The 13,170-nt window shown below is 37.8% G+C and overlaps 1 protein-coding gene and 1 pseudogene across 1 annotated transcript in view; one reads left to right on the forward strand and one right to left on the reverse strand.

Moving 5' to 3' along the window:
• The window catches only part of Chsy3 (chondroitin sulfate synthase 3), a 222,202-nt gene that overhangs the window by 143,269 nt on the left and 65,763 nt on the right, over positions 1 to 13,170 (reverse strand). The window lies entirely within an intron of this gene.
• LOC103160881 lies at positions 5,191 to 6,121 on the forward strand (annotated as a pseudogene).

A 13,170-nucleotide genomic window follows, 5' to 3' on the forward strand; every position in this document is an offset into this window, starting at 1 on the left:
TGCTGTCAATTATAGAGATAAATAATGTGTGAGAAGAAGTGGCAAAAATGGGCTGTTTTGTAATATATGGCAATGTTTGATGGTATTTCCATTATAATAGCAACTCTAAGGACTGTTTTCAACAGATGTAAAATATTAGTTTAAATGTGACTGCAGTACATTTTAAAAACTCTTCTACATGATACATGAAGATGGGGATATAGCTACAGACTGGACAAAAGATTAGCTGAAAAATGCAGTGATCTAAAGGGGAGGGATTAAAAGCTTGAACTGAATATGAGGGGTGACAAGAGGGGAACACAGACACAGAGGTGATGGGATCCTGATACCCAAAAAGCTGATCAGCTATAGGGTTACACAATTTGAGGAAGAGTAGACATCCAAGAAATATATTTGACACGTATAATCCTGACAAAATTCTTCAAAATGATAAAAATCTTTAAGACAAGAAGAAACAGCAGTACAGGCTTAGCTTAGGGAAACTGAGGAGCACAGTTCTAAAACAGAGTTTTTTCTGTTACTGTTATGTTAAATCTGTTGAATGGATGGAAAAGTGTGGGCATTTTTAAGGTAAATAATAGCAGTCAAGATTGATTGTTAAAATAGCAAGACATAAAATAAGGAGAGGCAGACATTTCTTTGGTAAATAAGGGCATACTATACTTCCCCTATATGAATACAATTTTGTTTTGGCACACAAGGCTATCAAATCATAACCACCCTTTATGTGAAAAATACAATAGTTGGGCTGAAGTACTGTCAGTTGGAAGAGCAAGAGGACTTAAAGGTAGATCTCAGCAACAGGACAATTCCCTCTTAAGACTACCTCAGTCGGCACTCATTTGGGAACCCTGGTCACTCAGCAAAAAACAGTACCTACTACAAAGGAAGCATGCATCCTTCAGCTTCTTGTTCCCAAGATAAGCCTCTGTGGTCAAGGGGTTTCAAAAACAGTTTGACTTGAGTTTCTTCTCTCCCAGAGGTCTCCAAAACTGAACAGTAACAGCACCGCTGTGATTACCTGCAGGTCTGGCATTAAACCCAAATGACACTAGGACTGCACACCTTCAAGACACTTTCTTTAATCTCTCTCTCTCTCTCTCTCTCTCTCTCTCTCTCTCTCTCTCTCTCTCTCTCTCTCTTCTCTCTCTCTGTGTGTGTGTGTGTGTGTGTGTGTGTGTGTGTGTGTGTGTGTGTGTGTGTGTGTGTGTGTGGTATGTGTGTGGTGTGCTGTATTTGTACTGATATATGTATGCTGACACATGTGCCATGGATCTCATCTAATGGAAGAAAATTAAGTGTTTTCCCTTATCTGCCACCTTATTTGAGACTGGGATCTCTTTTTCAGTCCCACATATCCCACCTTAGACAGAGTTAGACTTCCAAGGGCCAACATATCTTTGCTGAAATTACAGGAATATACTCCTCTTCAGGGCTTTGCATGCAGTCTGTGGACTCAAGTTCAGGTCCCCATGATTGTGTGGTAAGTGCTTTATCCACTGAGATATCCCCAGCCCAGAATGCTTTATTGAAATATGTTTTAATACTATGTTGTACAAAGCTCTATACTGAACAACATAAGATAGTTCGAAAACTATCTGAAGAATATTATCTCAGCCTGCTGATGTTCAACTTGTCTAAAAGAAACAACAGCAAAGACAAGGAAATGTAAACTGTGTTCATAGAAAAGAAATATGAGGTAAGATTTCATACAAACACAAAAAAGTTGTTAAAGCCTGTATAAGTTTCTTATTGGGGAAAGCAGGATAGAAAATTTCTCAAGCAAGTTATTTTTCTTTCATTAGTTGCTACTACCATCAGGATTAAAAAGTTCCTGCTTCAAGAGGCACAGACTACTAAAGATCTACAGGAGAGACAGTGGGAACATTAATGACTGGAGAAGGCCTGGGGCAGTAGAGAAACTAGCTTGTTAGGGGACATCAGTTTAGAGATGGGAAAGCAGCAGGGGGAGAATCATCATGCAGCTGGTGGTTTCCAGAAAGTCTGGAGACAGGCAGCATGCTACACACTCACTGAGCACTCTGCAAGCTCCAGGCCTGCAGGGCATGGGTACAAACACATGAACAGACAAAGTGCAAAATGTCCTTAGACTCCCAAAGCACCACACCAAACAGGTATCAAGCAAAGCCTTTGTGTGTCTACCTATTGGAGTTTCTTTCAACCATGAAAAATACCATCCTGCTTTTGGGCCACAGATCACACTGGGCTGGATGATAAAAGCAGTCCTCTGAAAGCCACAGCCATCCTTGTATCCTGTGCATCACTGACCCATGCCCTCTGCAGGGATCATCCTCTCTCCATCAGCACCTCCCGCTTTTTTTTCAAGACAGGGTTTCTCTGTGTAGCATTGGAGCCTATCCTGGCACTCACTCTGTAGATCAGGCTGGCCTCAAACTCACAGAGATCCACCTGCCTCTGCCTCTGCCTCTCAAGTGCTGGGATTAAAGGCTTGCACCACCAATGCCCGGCTCAGCACCTCCGTCTTAACCTGTATCTCAGAAGTCTTAAATAGATTCAGTCACCTAACAAGGCCATCTGGGATGCTAGGTGTAATAGAACATAATGGTCTTGTGTCTAATCGATGCTCAACTTGGTTTCTACAATGCAGGCATTCTAAGGCCCCTTGCTTCCCTTTAATGTCAAAGGGGCACAGATCCAGTATTCTTGTTTCTCATTATTATGCTAACCAAACACCCTATTTTGCCTCATTTTCTCTTTTTATTCAAACAGATATTATAAATGAATAAAAATAGTACAAATAGCCAAGCAACAAGATATTCCATAGATTTACTTTTAAAATTATTTAGTCATTATTAATGAAAACATTCCAATACACATTTATACTGTAGAGGATTTATACATTTCAAAGTAAATGAAACTATGTCACTGAAATTCAGATATGTAAAATTCTCAAATATTATAAAAAACAAACATATATGATAGAAGATTTACCACTTAACAGGTGGCTTTGTGTTGTGTGGTTAAGGCACTCATCACCTTCAGTTTAAGTGTGATACAGAGCCTTCCCAAGCATAACTTCTCTGCATTTTATCCACTTGAGGACTATAATTTGAACTAACATCACAAACTCTAGGGATAATAATCAAAGCCAATTTAAAAGTCACATAAATTCTGAAAAGTATCCAATTTATGTTTTGGATATTCCAGAGTGTATTCCAAAGATTTCAAATAAGTAATTTGGGAAAATAAATATGGTAACCTCATAAAGATACTCTTTGAGTAAGTTAATACCTAAAAGGGAATGTCTGCACAGTCCTAAGTGATAAGACTAAAAACCTGACTAGTGCTATCTCAAAAGGTGATTGATTACTTTCCAAAAATATGAGGGAATGAACAGGTCCTGTGTGCTGCAGAAGTACTGAAGACCAGTCATAAGCTTTGCCCATTAATTGTGCTCCCTAATGAAAATTCAGATGAAATTAGACTCAAAGGTCTCAAATTGTCTAGAAAAGAACTACAAAAGCATGATGGTTTTGTCCACTGAGCTTACTGTCCTGCTTTGCTCCCCTCTTATTTAAATTAAACACTGGTTTAATTCATCCTTTTAGTGGCTGTGCCTTGGAGGGTCTGAAGCTCAGGAAAGGTAACTATGCATAGCTGAAGCCTGCACAACCAGGTTAGTTGACTGTTTGGCTATATAGTCTATGAGAATCAAGGTTGAATGTGCACTCTGGTCATAATAAAACACATAAGAAACTATAACTACCATTCCTTTGAAAGCCTCCTGGCTATCAGCAAGAGACACCGAGGATAAATAATCCTTTCTGCATGCAACAGCCCCAACAAGACAGTTCATTGCACCCCATGAAAAACTCATTGCCTGAGTAATGCTTCTCACACACACACTGAACTATGGCTCTGATGACAAGAACCTAAAGTGCCATTGATATCCCACATAGCCTTCACAATCTAAGTAGCAACAACCAGGCACACAACATTTAAATCAACACACCACACACACACACACACACACACACACACACACACACACACACACACACACACCACACAGAGTTTATACGCAGCTGTTGAAGGATAGCTCAGACTGAACACTTTAAGTGAGAATGTCACCTGAGAAGTCCTGATAGCATCCATATTCAAAGCAAAGGATCCCCCAAGGTTGGGCACTGGACATAAAAGTTTTTAAAAGACAAACAGGAGCAGTCATTCAAAAACAAAACAATGAAATGAAAACATTGACAGAGCCATTTGGGAGCATAGCAGCAGGTGTATAGAAATATGACTGTGTGATCTAACAAAGGCAAAGAGTATACCACATTCCAACTATTGAAAAACATTCATGTTTGTTTAGATTTTGTGTCTCATTAGAGTTTAATTTTCTCTAAATGGCCCCCTTTTGTAATATGCAGCACAGGTCTCTCCAAGGTAACCAGAAGTACTCTGCCTGTCATAGAGAAGGCTAGCTGATAGGGACTTCTGGAGGGGCCACTCAGGTTTAGCTTCTCTCAGGGTTCTTTCACCACCAGAAGGAACTGTAACATCCCATGAGTTATAAGATGTGTAAATGCTGAGCTGATGACATTTTCAAATAAGACATTTACACAGCCAACAACTAATGCCAGGCTAAACTTCAGTCATCTGCTCCTGTTCCCCATCTGTACATCCTGGGAATGATAAGTTTCCTTGTAAAACCACGAGAAGATCAGGGACATACATAAATTCTTTTCTCTTGCTGATCCTTGGTTCTGTAGATGCTTCCCAGTAAGGTCCATTGCTGGAGTTTCTTGTCCCACCAGATCCCTCTGCCACTTCAGCCCCAAATAAACACACAGATGCTATATTAATTATTAAACTGTTGGCTGATGGCTAGGGCTTCTTATTGGCTAGTTCTGTCTTAATTATTAACCCATAACCACTATCTATGTATTTCTACATGGCTTTATCTTACCAGAGAATGCCAGGTGCGTCCTATCCTCCTGGTCTATACAAAGCAACCCCTCTCTGCCTACCTTTCCCAAAATTCTCCTCATTTCCTAGTCTAGCCTATCTTCCTGCTTCTATTGGTTATTGGCCAAACAGTGTTTTATTCATCAACTAATAAGAGAAACATATATACAGAAGGGCATCCCCCATCAAAGGTCTTCTACTGCTTTTTGACAATGGGTTTGTTGTCAAGGCACAGGTGTCATGAAAACCATTGCTAACTCCAAAACAAAACAGGAAAACACAAAAGGAAAACAGCATTGCCATCACTCAACATTGGGCAAGTACACCACCACTGACCATCTGATCTATAAATGTTGTGGAATTGGCAAACAGATCATTGGACATTTGAAAAGGAAGCTGCTAAAATGGGAAAAGGATCCTTTAAGTATGCCTGTGTCTTGGACAAACTTAAAGTTGAGCACGAGTGTGGTATTACTACTACATCTCCCTATGGAAATTTGAGACAACCAAATATTGTGTGACTACCAATGATGTCTCAGGACACAGAGATTCTGTCAAAACATCATTACAGGCACATTTCAATCTCACTGAGCTGTCCTGAGTGTTGTTGCTGGTGCTGGTGAATTTGAAGCTAGTACCTCCAAGAATGGACAAACCTGTGAGTATGCCATTCTGGCTTACATGATGGGTATGAAACAGCTAACAGTTGGTGTCAATGAGACAGGTTCAACCAAGCTATGCTACAGACAGAAAAGAGGGGTAATTGTTAGTCAACATTTACATCAAGAAAATCTGCTACAATCCTGACACAGTGGCATTTGAGTCAATATCTGGTAGGAATCTTGAAAACATGCTGGAGACAAGTGCCAAAATGCCTTAGTTCAAGGGATAGAAAGTCACCTGTAGAGATGGGAGTACTAATAGGACAATAAGGCCAGAAGCTTTAAACTGTATCCTGCCACTAAGTTATCCAACTTACAAACCTTGGCAATTGCCCCTCCAGGATGTCTATAAAATTGATGGTACTGGTACTGTAACTGCACATGGTGGTTACCTTTCCCCCAGTCAATGTCACAATTGAGGTAAAATCGGCTGAAATGCACCATGAGGTTCTGAGTGAAGCTCTTGCCAGGACAATGTGGGCTTCAACATAAAGAACTCTAATTCCTAAAATCTGGTGATGCAGCCATTGTTGATACAGTCCCAGGCAAGCCTATGAGTGTCTACAGCTTCTCAGACTATCGTCCACTGTGTCATTTTGCTGTATGTGACATGAGCAAGACAGTTGCTATGTCATCAAGGCTGTGGACAAGAAGGCTGCTGGCATTAGGAAGGTCACCAAATCTGCCCAGAAAGCACAGAAGGCTAATATGAATTACCTCTAACACCAGGCACCTGTCCTACTCAGTGGTGGAGGAAGGTTTCAGAGCCATTTGTCTACATTGGCTACATAGGTTTAATAGTAAAAACAGGCTACTTAGTGATAATAATGTGTTGTAAAACATCAGAAGGAAACCACATTTTGTGGACCACTTATTAGTTATGTATTTATTTGGTGTGTATATGAGTCTTAAGTTACTAGTCTTTAAAAGCAATTATTTTAAAATGGAAAACAACTAAAATTTGCCATGGAATTTTGAGACCCATTAAAACAAGTTTAATGAAAATAAAAGAAGTCTACTTCTTTCCACCTTGAGCCTTATAGTGTTTATGCTGACCTCCTAGGCATGGAAAGCAGAGTCTTGGGATTCTTCCAAGTAACAGCATATGGATACAGAAGGAAGCCAACCAGGCAACTACCTTCACGTACAGCAGCAGAATTTCACCTATGGCAAAAGCTACAAGTCTACCATAATACAGAATATAAGCTTGGAACAATCTGGATGCAAATATTAACAGTAATTTACATATCAGTTTCATAAAGAAAACTGGCACAATTCCAAATAACTCTTACTTTTTCTCTTTGGATGTACATGGAGTTAGGCTAGTGGATTAAGTTTTTAAATGTAAGTTACAAGAACATAGGCATTTTTAATCTGCCTAGCCTAGATCTTTAGGAAACTACTTTGGTGAAGGTATGCTAATAATAGTTAAGAATAAATAAAAATGAAATTTCCAAGAACATTGGGAGCTTTAAAAAATTGTTTCTTATCTTTAGCAAATAACTGTATTCATATTACCTTTTCCTACCTAGAAGCAACATACATAAATCCACACAATGTTCACTATTTTCTAAACCAGTATAATTCCTAATTGCATTCTTGGTATTTATCTTTCTACCCACTGATAAGCACAGTATCTCTCACTTCATCAAAGAAACTTCCTTTTTCAGCAGAAACTGGTCAAATGCAGAGATCAATTGATTGTGAGGTGCTCAGCCCCACAGATACATATACAGCACAACTCCTACACCTAAAATTCACAGAACGTCATGGAAGTAAGGGCCAGACCAGGAATTCTGCTGTGATGAGGAGCTACAGATGCGACCTCAACAATGTGACTGCCTAAATAATGAACAATTCTAACACAAGTAGACATTGAACCAGAGATAGGAAAATCTCACAGGGGTTTACACTTGGATAAAGAGATACAAGCAATTAATAACTGCTGAGATAGGGAAAATGGGCCCTCTTTTTGGCTATCCAGTATCTTAGAATCAAATACATACAGGAAACAATGAAAAACAATCATTAAAAGAGAAGTATTCCAATGAACTTGGGAGGAAGCAGGGGTGTGAAAGACATGGGTGTAAGAAGAGAGGAGGGGAAATGATGTAATTATACTTTAGTAGAAAATTAAAGCCGGGCGTTAGTGGTGCACGCCTTTAATCCCAGCACTCGGGAGGCAGAGGCAGGTGAATCTCTGTGAGTTCGAGGCCAGAATGGTCTCCAGAGAGTGTGCCAGGATAGGCTCCAAAGCTAGACAGAGAAACCCTGTCTTGAAAAACCAAAAATAGATAGATAGATAGATAGATAGATAGATAGATAGATAGATAGATAGATAAAAATAAGTATGCTCTGATGAACTCATAATGTATTGGTGTTTCTGTGACTTGTTGGGAACACTGGTTTAACTCTGTATTTAAATTGATATAGACATCACAAATGGAATGCTTACTTCTGTTCCATTCAAATTTGATGATATGCTAATATACATTGGTTAGACAGAATGAAAGGAACTGTATTAAATATAGTAGTTATTCATGACCTTTGAATTTAAATGCATCTGAGCACTGTCCAAAATAATACAAAGATGAAAATTTTGATCAAATTATATATAATTGTTTTTAAGACATCATTCCATTTTCACCAAAAGGATAAAATGATTTCAAGAATTTGTCCAAGTGTGCATTGAGCACATAGTAAACAAAGACACATTCCTTATTTCTCCTATGTTTGTAAACACTTTGTGATTATAACGAAAACTAAGACAACAGTTTTAGAACAGTTAATTGGTGAGTTCCTTTCACATCAGAAAAAAAGCATCAAAGTACAGTGAGACATGGGGGAGGGGAGTTATTGAAGAATGAATTTCTATCACCTGAATAAAGCATGCATAATAAAGAAACTAACAATAGTGGTAAATCCATCGGTGAAAATGAGAATATATGAAGCATTTAAATCCTATTAAAAGATAAGCTAACTATAGATCATTACCTCTCATGAGCACAGACGCTAATGTGTCTGACAAAATACTAGCAAATAGAGACCAACAATGTGCTAAAGGAACATCCAAGTGGGATTTATCCTACATATGCAAGGAGGTTTCCAGACTAGAGAATAGGAGATTAATAAGAGTACATAGAGGGTTTGGGGAGAAGTGAAAAACTTTGTAAGATACTAAAATATATCATTATACATTTGGCCAAACTCACAGTATGGCAGTACCAAGAGTGAAGTTAAACTATAGATTTTGGATGGCAGGAGATGAGTGTGTGTCTGTCTAGACTCATTGTAAAATCACATGATCTTGGAGTAGATGCTGAGAGTAAGGAACCTATCAATACAAGGGGTAGTGAGTGTGTGGGAAGCTCAATACCATTCTTCTTACAAAATAATAAAGTTTTATTATTTATGAAAAAGGCAAATAAAACTCACTTTAATTTTACAATTTACTATGAATTGAAAAGTTTAAACACTGTATGATAACATATAACATAAGGAAGGCATCAAAATCTTATGTTAACTTTTAAAAGCTCATTCATGAGTTTAATATTCCAATATAATTTTCCTTATTAAATTAATCCTAGTCTAGATAGATGAGTGTGTGAACCTGACTGGACTGGAAAGATAGATTGAGTGAAGACTGCCCTGAGAAAAATAGCCAGAAGTGGCCTCAAACTACATTCATATAATAATATTTTATTTACACTGCTTACTGATAGTTTTTCTAATGATAATATGGCACTAATGGGCATCTATGACCTCTTTTATACTTAATAAACAAAAAATAAATAATTTTTTACTTGAGAAGTAAAAAAAAAGTTTTACTTGAGAAGTTAGCCCTAATTTCAGTTTAGAATACATTATCAAATATATTCCATGTCTTCAGCTTTGTCCAGGTAAGCTAAAACACTTTAACTTATATACAGAAAGCTCTTAAAGCATACAAAAGAAAGAAAACATCAGCACTTTCATGACTACATGTACACACAAGTGAACATATATAATAGAAAGGGCTTTATCTTGGGAATCACATGTAAGATTAAGCAGTGAGCCCTCTCTCAATCCTGCTTACTCTCAAATGTTTGTGAATCATACTGTAATCATAATAGTATTTTATGTGTGTATGTGTATATGTAAAATGTTCTTGCATGCATGCAGCTAAAGAAAATAATCAAAATATTAAAATACTTAAAATTATTTTCAGCAATATTTGCATATTAAATGATGTATTTATTACTAAAGCAAAACATTCTTTGCTTTTTAAGTGGAGGGAAGACAAGGTCTCACTAAATTATATGGACAGCTTTGAACATCCAAAGAAAGCTAAGGATGGCATCAAACTGGGGATCCTCCTGCTTCAGCCTCCAAAATTCTTGATTTTAAGAATGTCTCCCCCTTGTCGAGGGCCCTACCCTTCCTAGGGAGTGGAGGGGTGATGGGATGGGGGCAGGTGGGGGGCTAGGGGGGAATTGGGGGAAGGGAGGGAGAAGGAGAAGCAAGCTTGTTCCTAATTTGAACTAATAAAAAAAATTTTAAAAAAGAATGCCTCTAAGACCAGTTTCCCCCAAAATGAATCCTTTTACTTAGCATTTTAAAAAGTGACTAATTTTTATAACAAACATAATTCAATGTTATGTAAAATATTTCACCTGGAATGGAACCATGGCAATCTTTTTTCAATGCAAAACAGATCATTAAAAGCCAATGATGTAACTGGAATTCCAATCTTGGACATAAATGAAAACCTAAGAATAAATTACTTCAACATTTAACTCATAGCCCAGTAAAATTTTGTGTAAGAAATGAACATGTAAACTTTCTAGAAGAATGCTGTATTTGAACAGAAAAATCAATACCACCTAAATAAAAAACAACAACAACAACAAAAAAAAAACTTTGAGACTTGATGAAAAGATATTCTAAATGGATTCTTCCCATCTGGCCACATTAAAATCCTCATTCAGAAATGTATCTCCATCATATTTTTTTTTCTGCTGAATTATGATGTTCAGTCTCTTACTTATGACTACAGTGGCATATTGACCAACCAAGTCAAGTAAATTATCTGGTATTTCCACATTCATTTAAAAGATTTATTTTAAATTAAAACTGTAGTCTTAATCACTTTAGCAGCACTTTTATGGTTATAGTCAAACTTGCTATTATAAAATCGTTGAGGACAGAGACAGCCCAGGACAATTCTCATCTCTTACGTTTTCAGCATGTGTTCCATTACTTCCCTACACTGTATGTTGATTAGATGCACCTTGGCTTAAATTTCTGATTTAGATTTGGTACAAGAAAAGAGCAAAGGATACACTAAGGTCACCGGATATCTAGGAAGAAGGCATGACTCTATCTGCTGCTGCTCTTCCCTGCACCAAGTGAAGGAAACACAAGCACAATTTTTTGCTCCTGAATTTCATTCTCTGAACTGTCTGTCACTGCTGGCAAAGGCAGATCTCCAAATGTACCCCCTATCCATCTTCATTTGATAGTCCTGGGAAAATATAAGAACTGGGTGGTCTTGATTCTGCCGTTCAGTCCTAATGCTTTTATTTCACTAAAGGCAGTTCAAATGGTTCTGCTGTTTTGCATTCTCAGTTCAAAAGTTATCAGCTGTGGGTTAGGAGTGAACATAAACATATTTTTCAATATTCTCAAATAGAACAACTGTTCTTCTGGCAGGTCAAACTCATGTGAAAACCCAGAGCATCACTATGCCAGGACACCTGACATCACAGTCATTTAACTTCTCAGTGCTGTGGTGATGATTTGCACACCCAGACAGGCACATTCCATTCCTTCAGGTGATTCTCAAGGAGGGTCGGAGTGTAGCTAACCTGGTGTCATGGGGAGTCACTTGCTCAAAGGCATCCACAGAAATTATGAGCTCCTAGAAGCTATTGTAATTAGTGGGAAATATGACTTGCCCTCAAATACATTTGATGAAATTTGAACTTTACATATTAATATAGGATAATAAGATATTTTTATGATTACAGAAAACTGAGGAGTGGCCAATCTATAAAGAATCCAGGGCAGATGGGATTTTGCAAACCAGAACAATTCAGAGCATTCCAGGCCAAGGACACAACCTAAGAAATCACGGTGTTGTGAAAAAGAATGCCTGTTTAGGGAATACTACAAGTACTTCGGCTTTGCGGGGAGTTGGGTAATTTTTTCCTGAGAAAGTAAGCAGAAATAGATTATGCTTTATTTTTCAAGGCACTGAATGATTCTGAGTTTAAAAGTACCTTATCCAGAGAGACATATTTTTAAAAGATAACTATGAAAGTGCTCACTTGGCAAGGCAATGAGCATGAAGAGCCAGCTCATCATTCTTCCAGGAGAGGTAATGAGGCCCTTGATCAAGGCTCTACATAGAAAAACTAGGGAAAGGAGGCTTTACACAAAGACAATAGAGACTACTGACAATTTCTAACAGCAATCAAACAATAGGATGTATTAGGGGGTGAAAAAAATGTATAATGATTTTCAAGTCATGAATGAAGTAAATTGCACCTAAAATTATCCTTAAAATTCAGCAGTAATTTAAAAAGAAACACTTTGTATTCATTAGAACAGGAATGAGAATTTTATAAGCAGAAAGCAGCTAGTTACATGGGAATATAATTCAGAGACATGAAAAAAAGCAAAAATTGTTCATGTATTTGAATATGCTGTTAGAGGTATATAAGCTTTGACTATTCATGAGGCTGTAGAGTTTCTAACTTTATTAAAAAGTACAATAAATAAAAGAGAATGAGTTGTTTCTGAGAACCAGGTGATGATGTACTAATATGTATCAGAAGTCATAGTTGACTGGACTACATTCCTAATAAGGCATAATCGGAAGAGACAGAATGTATGACATGAAGGTTTCATAAATACCACAGCTAAAAATTAACTCACACTTAATTAAGGAGCCATAAAAGAGAGCAGAGGCACAGGGAACCATATGACTGCTACAAAGATGTTAGAGAAGCAGAAGGAATGAGATACAACATGAGATATATTAACAACAGCGACTCGTCATAAGAGCTGGTCAGTGGGCTAACATTAAAAAGGAAATGGAGAGAGCTGCAGAGGCCAGAGAAATCTGGTGACAGCATTGAGTTGAGAGAAGGTACAGACACAAGACATGGGCAGCAGAAAGTACTGGAAGAGTCACCAGGTGGAAGCAAGGCATTCTGGACAAACACAGAGTCACATTTCTGCTCACTGTTCACTTATTACAAGTCTGATTTTGAGAGCATCCTGGGCGAGCAGATGGTAGAAGGCTGGGTATTTTTTAATATTCATCTAGACACAGACACACAAACACCCATGCACAGCAGAGATGACATTGGGAGTTCTGTTCACCATCTGGATTTCTCTGATAAAGGCTTCTGGAATAGACACGAGGATACTTGCTGTAAGTAAGAGGGGACACTACCATCAAGAGTTTCACATTGAACCTACTAGAAGATAAAGTGGGAAATAACCAAACAATCCAATTAAAAAATGGGGTACAGAACTAAATAGACAATTCTCAATAGAGGAATCTAAAATG

The sequence above is a fragment of the Cricetulus griseus genome, chromosome 2 (genome assembly GCF_003668045.3).
Source record: "Cricetulus griseus strain 17A/GY chromosome 2, alternate assembly CriGri-PICRH-1.0, whole genome shotgun sequence".
NCBI lineage: Eukaryota > Metazoa > Chordata > Mammalia > Rodentia > Cricetidae > Cricetulus > Cricetulus griseus.